This window comes from Etheostoma cragini, chromosome 15 (assembly GCF_013103735.1).
Source record: "Etheostoma cragini isolate CJK2018 chromosome 15, CSU_Ecrag_1.0, whole genome shotgun sequence".
In the NCBI taxonomy this organism is placed as follows: domain Eukaryota; kingdom Metazoa; phylum Chordata; class Actinopteri; order Perciformes; family Percidae; genus Etheostoma; species Etheostoma cragini.
In genome coordinates, this window is record NC_048421.1 from 1,720,678 (window position 1) to 1,730,074 (window position 9,397).

General features: G+C 43.8%; 1 long non-coding RNA gene across 1 annotated transcript in view; it reads left to right on the top strand.

Annotated features, from left to right (window-relative positions):
- LOC117958321 overlaps positions 1–9,397 on the top strand; it is a 16,321-nt gene that overhangs the window by 36 nt on the left and 6,888 nt on the right. The window lies entirely within an intron of this gene.

Here is a 9,397-nt window from a genome sequence, read left to right on the forward strand (position 1 = left end):
CCCCCCCCCTAACCGGATGTGGCTTCTTCTGTTTGAGGTTTCTGTTTCTGCCTGTTTAAAGGAAGTCTTTTTCTCGCCACTTGAGGGAATAAGTGGATCTCTGTTGTGGTCTAGACCTCCTCTATCTATAACGTGTCCTGAGATAACTTCACACTACAAACAAAGTTGAATAAAAATGAATGTGAGTCAAGCTAAAAGTCCAGGCAGAGGAAGTGAAACACGTTTGCCACATACAGAAAGCAGTTAGATTCCACAGAAGCGACTCCAACTCTCCAATATCCGCTTAAAGAACAACTAAAAAGTCCACGGAGAGGCGCCTCGCACGACGGGGACAACAGTGCGGGACTCTGGGTTTTCTCCCCCTGACTCATCCACGCGACTCACAAGGATGCACATCGCACGACTCATCCAAGACTCAAACACACACTCTGACCTTATGAAAATGTGTGAACGGTGCTGATACTTGTCATGATGTACAGTGGTGCTCATAAGTTTACATACCCATGCTTAAGTTGACTAGAAAGAGGAATAAAAAAAATCATCTTTTGGAAATTTATCTTATTGCCTTAATTGAAAATTGAAGTAAAATCCAACCTTTTAAGGACACCAATTTTCTTTGTGAATGTATAATGTATTGTAAATAATAAATGTTCTTCCTTAAAATACAGGGGCATAAGTAAACACCCCCCTATGTTAAAATACAGGGGGCATAAGTATACACCCCCCTATGTTAAAATACAGGGGCATAAGTATACACCCCCTATGTTAAAATACAGGGGGCATAAGTATACACCCCCCTATGTTAAAATACAGGGGGCATAAGTATACACCCCCCTATGTTAAAATACAGGGGCATAAGTATACACCCCCCTATGTTAAAATACAGGGGCATAAGTATACACCCCCTATGTTAAAATACAGGGACATAAGTATACACCCCCCTATGTTAAAATACAGGGGCATCAGTATACACCCCCCTATGTTAAAATACAGGGGCATAAGTATACACCCCCTATGTTAAAATACAGGGGCATAAGTATATTTATATTCATCTTTTTAGTCAACTTTACTATGGGTATGTAAACTTATTAGCACAACTGTAGATAAACTGTAAATATTTAGTTTTGAGTGACGGCAGCAGTAGTTGGATCTCAGCGCAGTGATTGACAACCACGTGAGGGAGAAAATATAACTTCCCCCGACGCTCCATGGGGGATTTCTCCATCCATCTGCTAAAGGCCTGAATTTAAAAATATACTCACACGCCTGACACATAAACACACATTTATTTCAGAAAGCTGTTTTCATCCCTAGACTCATACTACTGTGTTATGTCAGCTTCAACTTTATGATGAACTTAATAAGCTTTGCATGTGTAGTGAATAAGGATAATCTGTCATGCCTGTTTTATTTTGTTAATGCATTCCCTGTGTGTCGTTTTCTTGCTGTTTCCCCGTTACTTGATCACCGCTTCCTGTTTTTGCTGTTTTGTTCTCGTTTCTGGTTCATGGCTATGTTTTGCCCGAGTTATTTTCATTCTGTGTTCTCGGTTTTTGTATTCCTAGATCCATCCTTGTGTGTGATTGTGTGCTTTACTTCCTGTTCATATTTTCCTTTATGAACGGTTTCATGTGTCTTTGTCTAGCTTTGTTTACTGTTGAGTCAAATTACCTTTGTTTTACCTGTCCTATGTTCTCAGGTTGTATCCCTGTTTCCTTGACTTGCTTCCTTTCCTCATGTCTTAGTCCGTCCCACCGAGGAAGCTTGGAAGAGACGCGAGGAAATCATGCGAGGAGAGAGGAAACGAGGAAAGGTGTTTTTAGAGGGATGAGACGCAACGTGAATTCGTCAGCTGCTTTGCCAGGATTTACCCTGCAGAGATCTAAGATTGCGTCTGGAAAGGCTTCTCTTGTGGATCCTCCATCGTAGCTCCTCCGAGATCCCTCCTCCATCCTCTATCCTAGCTCCTCTGGGCAGGAATAAAAGCAGTGAGACGGCCTCCACGAAGAAGGTGTCAAATAAGTGATGTGTTTATCTGTTCATCTTCCCATACGTCATCCGTCTCTCGTTCCACCCTAGTTGCCTAGCACATTAACTCTGTGTGCTCAGTGTGTCTAATGTCAGTTTGTCGTCTTACTTTAAGTCAAAAAGTCTGACCGTACCTAGTTTTTCTGTCTTCTTGATTTCCTGGTTTTCAGATTTTTTGATAATCGCCGGCTTTTTCGATTGTATACATTTATTTTGTTTATTAAATTCTACCATACATCATCTCCTTGTCTCCTCCTCTGCATTTTGGGCCCAAACCTGCACCACCGTTACCTAATTATCACTCTTTATAACTCATTAACTGCTGTCAGATGAACAAAGATGACTAAAGGACCTGAAACAGGGGTCAGGGATCTACAGCATAGAAAAGCTGGGTCTGTCCCTGAGCCTGTATCGAGATTTAATTTGCTTTCTGCATGGCTGACTTACAGTTACACTCACCAGTCAATCAGCAGCTCAGAGCTTCTCCCTCCACACCTCTTTTCTTTCATGTTGTTCTCCTCTTTCTCTTCAACAGCTCTGGTGGTCTGACATCATCCCTGCGGGGGTCTGACATCCGTGTGGTCCTCCGGGTCAACAGGGAGAACACAGACATTAACCGGGTCAGAGAAAACACACGCACACACACACACACACACATGGAAAGAGAGGAGAAAGGGGTTTCCACCTGTTAATGAGTTACTTTGATGTCTAAGAGTCCTGCTTGTAAAACCCCTCCCAGATCATTTACGGGTACTGGCAGAAGTGGTAGTATAGAAACAAATACCACACAAACTCATGCTCATGCCAGTACACTTGCTTTAGATGCAAATTCTTGAATTGGAAGCAAGTTCTCTGAAAAGGAGGAAATCCAGATGGGCCAGAAAAAGTGAAAAACCATTCAAGTTTGAGGCATAAATCGATCAGTCAATTCAATTCTCTCAATGCCAGGCTTGTGCAAAATTGAGAGTTGAATTGAGAAAGACTCCTAAATTCCAATTCTTTCGGGGTACTTGGTGGTGGTCCGTGGTCCGAGCTCGGAAATCTGAGAACAGGGGACGTGTTTCTGACTTTGACCTTGGAAAGATCCAACTTCCGAGTACAAATGCAGCGGATACTTATCACCTGAGAATACAAATTAATTACGGGGTCGAAAGAGGGCCCAACACAACAAAAAGGTTGGTAGCCGTAACTAATTAGATAGCTTAACTGTTAGTAATGTTACCGCCGGGGGTGTCTCTTCTCAGGCTTTTCTCTCGCTCTCTGTCACCTTTTTCCTTTTCCCTCTCACTCCCTCTCTCCTCCTCCCTTTTTCTGAACCCAACCTATCAGCTGAACTAGGGGCAACATCTTCCCCCCATGTACTCCCCAAGAGTCTCTCCCATCTTAGTCCTGCAGGGATGCTATAATATGATAAGGGCAACATCTTCCCCCATGAACTCCCCCAGAGTCTCTCCCATCTTAGTCCTGCAGGGATGCTACAATATGATAAGGGCAACATCTTCCCCCCATGTACTCCCCAAGAGTCCCTCCCATCTTAGTCCTGCAGGGATGCTACAATTTGAGAAATATGAGAAAACTATTGACAAAAATTGAAAAAGCTCCCTTTGACTATTTTCATGCACTTTTAACACGGTCCCTAGAAGTTCCACTTCTGTGCGATAGGAACATGAAGAAGACTGAATGGCCGTCATTCAGGCTTAAGGTAAAAGGTTTCTTCACTGCGTGGGTGCTATCTATCTCAAGTCACTCAGCTGACCTCTTGATATTAACGCTGGAGCTGAAAACAGAAGTATATCACTTCCTTTTGCCATTATTTTTAGCAAATTTACTCATGGAATTAATCCAAAAATAACATTGACATGGTCAGATCCACCCATGATCTTTGTGTGTTGAGGAGGTTTCAGATGCACAGTTGAAAAGAGATGTTTCACTGAGATAATCGATCGGTTTATCATCATTTTGTGTCATTACAAGATTGTTTTAGTCAAAAGGAATTACTCACAAAACCATGTATGTCCTATTAAACAAACTGGAGGCTTTTATTCATAAAAACATTGAATGGATACATTCCTCCAAGTGCTTTTTCCATCTTTGTAGACACATTTTATCAATGTTTGAATCAAGAAACCTACATTTATAACACCACCTTCTTTTCCATGGAAGAACCACTGGTTGTAGCCTCTTGACTCATATTGGGAGGTTATTCTTATTATTCTATTTCTTCGTGGAACATGTTGTTACTTTTCCCTCTAATGTGCCATATTGCACAAACTTGACAGCTTGTAAGTTCACTGTTTGCTTCCTCGAATTGTGGTTTGTGAAAGGATTGAGCAACACCGTTCATTGACGTACACAAAGTTAAACTTGATGAGTCGACATCTGAAAACTCCTGGTGTACGTGTCAAGTCTGCCAGCGTCTTAAAGAGGAAAATGATTCCAGGTAATCCTCGCTCTGCCGCAGGCTGTTACATCAGCTGACCGCCACAATCAGATGCATACACCGCAAAGTACATGAACAAAAGACAATATGATGATATGCAGAATCAGTATCTGCAGTAACAATGCCTCTGTGAAGGTTGTTGAGACATCTCCAGGAAGGTGTCCTAGGAAAGACAAGCTATTTCAATCAGGAGAGACATGTCTGCAGATATGCAAATAAGATTTCTTGTACAGCTCAAAAAAAATGTACAAAGTGTTTGGGGATTAGACTCCATCGCTATACAAATATTTCATATATCTATATAAGGGGTAGCAAACCATCATAAACCCCCAATAGACACTGATGGTGGCGACGAAGGAGCCCGAAGACCCGAACGAGGGGCTCCGGACTGGTCAGCTGGAGTAGAATTGAATAGAGTAGAACAGAATAAAAAGCCTTTATTGTCATTATACAAGTGCAGTACCTGTGCAATGAGATTAAAGCAACCCCTTTACAGTGTTGACACGAAATATAAAAATATGAGAATACGAAATATAAAAATATCAACTATAGGTAGTGCAGTCCTGAGTCCTGGAAGCAACTATATACACATATAAAATAGCTTTGTATACACATTGTGTGAAAAGTAGATAAGTATTACAAAATAAATAAATATAAAGATGATTTGAGGTGGAAGGGGGGGGTGGAGGGTTGCAACAACAGCTGATAGCAAAGGGAGAAACTGATTTTAAAGCAGGGTTGTGACTCTGTGATTGGCCCTTGCCATTGTACATGATTCTGATTGGTTAAGCAGGAAGGTGAACACCTCCAACAGCTGGTTGGAGTTAGGTAGAGAGGATTGATTACCTTCAACAATTTACACGGAGCTATATTTCATTCAGGATAGACTAATTTGCAGATGTGCAACAGTTATACACAGCCTGATAAAACTGTCCAGTTATTTGGATACCAGCTGATTTGATTTAGCATCGATTACCAGTTCCTGAAAGAATTTACGCTGAGCTACACAAGGTCAAGGCAACAAGGTCAAAGTTGAAATAATTTTGAACTTTGACTGTGCCAATACCAAGAGCAGCGCTTCCTCCGAGTTGTCTCCGAGATTTCGTCTAGGTGGAGACAACTCGGAGGAAGCGCTGCTCTTGGTATTAGCACAGTCAAGAAGATCAAATTATTTCAACTTTGACCCGGTTGCTGCTGACGTTGCTGAGTTTTATAGTTTGAATTTTATAAGTCCCTGAACTCTGCTCTGCACCCTGCATCGAGATTGTACCTCCGGTCATGTGCAGGCTGATTGTTCACATCCTGAAGGCAGACATGGTGTTGCACTTATTGGTTCATATGAAAAGTGACAGAAATAGCTCAAACACAGCTTACTTTCTCACCTCTGTGCAGATGACCAGAAAGAGGGGGGTTTCCAAAAAGTGTCCAACGCCTCCACATCATTTAAATCTATTCACACCAAACTGCTTGTGCCTTGTGCAGCTACCTTCGCTGAAGGCACCACGAGAGTATATTAAACTCGGCATCCTGCCACAAGAGCCGCTGCTTTTCAGGGCCTTTCTCGTAAATCCATTGTGAAAGCATTGGGGCAGAGCAGAAATGAGAGCGTGGTCGGCTGCTTTTAGAGGAAAAGATGGTAAGACACAAAGGCAGGAAAAGGATATTTGCCGAAACAAGGGAAGAATCCAGGAGCTTTTTGCCCTTTTAGTTGAATAAACTGCCTCATGTTCACCTCCCAGGGGCAAGAAAACAAATGTCCCAGACTGAAATATAACTGTTAGTCTTTTGTGGAACTATAATTTATGCAGTTTTATGGCTTTAGGCACGCCATGATGAGACAAAGATCAGTTGAAAAGATCATGTATTGTGTTTGACATTCCAGTCGGTGCTATCTGATCGTGTATCATGTATTGCTTGTTCTCCTTGAACATGTGTGAGAACATGAAACAGCTTTAAAGTGGGTAGCTCTTGACAGATTCCTGTTTGTTCTCTCGGCACAAGATCAAAGTCAGGTGGCCTTAAATTTAGCTCGTAGTGTTGTATGACATCGCTGAGTCAAGGCCCAGAGGTTCTTTAATGTTCATCCAAAAACCAGACTTTTCACTTCGTAACACCATTTCACAGGCGAGAGCCGTGTGAGCCTCCGTGAAACCGGATCCTGCACGGTGCGCCCGTGCGATGGCTGATGATTCTGGGCCCGACCTCTTCATTTCTACGGGTAGGTGATCCAAAGAGGCACAGCTATTCTCAGCATTGGATTATGTGACGATGCATATGCAATCACTTCATGCCAGGGGAGAAGACAGACGTGCAGTGCTGAGCGTAGAAGGCAGAGAGGAGACGGAGGGATTAGAGAAGAGATGGAGGTGTGGGCGAGGGAGGAGGAAGATGGGCGAGGGAGAGGAGGGCGGTGGGAGAGAGAAATAGCAGCGTTGCCAGGACTCCAAAGCCTGTCTGTCATTCCGTGCGTCAGTCGGCCTATTCGCAGGCTCAGACGCAGGTACAGTATCTGCGCAGATAAGAGGATATTAACACACACACACACACACGCACGCACACACAAAACACACATCATCTCGCGCTATCAACGCGAGCTGGAAATATCCCCAATTCATCCCCTTTCCCAGCCTAATTAGATTCCATCGCCACAGCAATCCTTCCCCTCGTGTTTTACCTCACACTCTCTGCTACACTGTGGTACTGCAGACCTTCTGGCTGTTTCCCTGGCAACAGCTGCTTCCTGTTTGTCTTTCTGCAGTGCCACAGAGGAAGGGTAGGTAGTGGCAGAGGCGGCTCACTAATTAAAATAAAGTAGCCTTGAAGTGGACATCACCGCTGCTTCTCATGTCTCTTTTTTTTATATCTCCTCGCTCCTCGGTTGAACCGGAAGTCGCTCTGGGCCTTGTTTGTGAAGGCCGGCTAAAAGCTCTCATTCCTGCCCCAAGGAGCTAGGATCGAGGATGGTAGAGGGGTCTCCAAGGAGCTAGGATCGAGGATGGTCGAGGGGTCTCCAAGGAGCTAGGATCAATGGATGGTGGAGGGGTCTCCGAGGAGCTAGGATCGAGGATGGTGGAGGGGCCTACGAGGAGCTAGGATCGAGGATGGTGGAGGGGCCTACGAGGAGCTATGAGCGAGGATACACGAGAGCAGCCTTACCTGAAGCCGTTACAGCTGAACGCTTAAACCGGGTTTAACAGAAAAAAACAACACAAAGATGTGGAATATTTCGCATCAAAACTTTTTATACCGGCAGCGATGCAAACTTGCAACAATATTTGCATCAGCTGATCTGCCACAGCTGGTCAGCTGATGTTGAGGGGGGAAAGGGGGGGGGGGGGGGCAGTTTGAGTTAGAGGCCTACAGTACGTGGCTCGGTACTGCAGAGCCAGCCCTGAGCAGTTTGGTTCCCTACACCATACAGAAAATGTGTGTTGTCGCCATTTTCGATTTGTTTTTTTGACGATTTTGTCACTTTTCTCCAACTGTTTTGTTGCTTTGTTGGCATTATGATGCTTTTTTGCAATTTTCTTTGTGCTTTTTCAACATTTGTGTCACTTTTCCGAACTTCGTTTATGCTTTTTTCAAAGTTTTTTCCCAAAGGTTCTTGGTACGAATCCAGGTCGTTCCGGGCCTTTCTGTGAGGAATTTGTATGTTCTCCCCGTGTTTGCGTGGGTTTCTGCCCACCATAAAGACATGCATCCTAGGTAGGATACTGGCAATGTTAAAAAAAAAAGAAAAGTTCATTAATATGCATTGTCTTGGGCGCCCGGTTAGCTCCCTGGGTAGAGCGGGTGCCCATGTGCGGAGGTTTGCTCCTCGACACAGCGGGCCCGGGTTCATATCCGGCCTGCGGCCCTTTGATGCTTGTCTCTCCCCCTTTCACATCTTCGGCTGTCCTCTCTGACTAATAAAAGGGATAAAAACCCGAAAAAATAACTTAAAAAAAAAATAATAGTCCTAATCAGACAAATAAAATAAAGTTCACGTGGACTGCCTAGCATTAGCCTATACTGCTTAGGCCTGTCTGATACAGCAGCCTGTTTTCCAGCTGGCCACATGTGCTGTAAATGGAGTAATTAGTTGTACAGAGTCCTGTTCCATGAAGCCTACGCAGATCACAAGCATTATTAATAATCTGGAGCATGGTAAACATGGATGTGGGCACGCCGACCTGTGAGATAAAGGTCAGTCAGAAGAAATCAGACCCCAGACTCGCTGTTAGTGCACAGGCCTTTTCTGTAATTACTAGGCTGCTGCGTTCCAGGCCAGAGTGCCTGATTAAATGACACAGACTCACATAATGATGCATGATGTTTTCAAAACAGCACACTGCCTTATCTCCATGAGAATTGGCTTTCACTTCAACGTTACGCTTCGCCGAGAACGTAGGGAAAAACGCAGATTTCTCAACCTGAAGTCGGCTCGGAGCAGTTTCCTCGGATGTTGCAGCTGTGTTTTCGCAAACCAGCTGGGCTTTAACCACAGCAACGTAATTCAACGGGAACAGTCACCACGGTGTTGCAACATCTGCATCAAATGCTTTTCATTTTTTCTCATTAACCTATCCAAGTGATGTGTTGTGATGTAACTCATCTGTGGAAAAAAAAAGGGCATGTCAGCATTGGTGGAGCGTTTGTTCTTGCATGTTGCACTTCTTTGACTTTTTTTTTTTAACTCTGTGTTATCATCCCCATTTTTTATGTGCGAGTGAGTCTTAGAGCCACAGATGAATGCTTTGAAGCAACGTTGTCTTTGTAGAGCAAGAAGCCGTCGTGACACCCGGCATGTTTGTCTAAGCATACCAGACGCGGCTCACAAATGGTGTTTGATAAATGCCAGGAATGACATCAAAACGCTGCTCCCCAGGCTTTTTTTATTTTTTTTTAAAGAGGAGCTCTTTGTCGAGAGCAACCGCAGTGTTTTGGCAA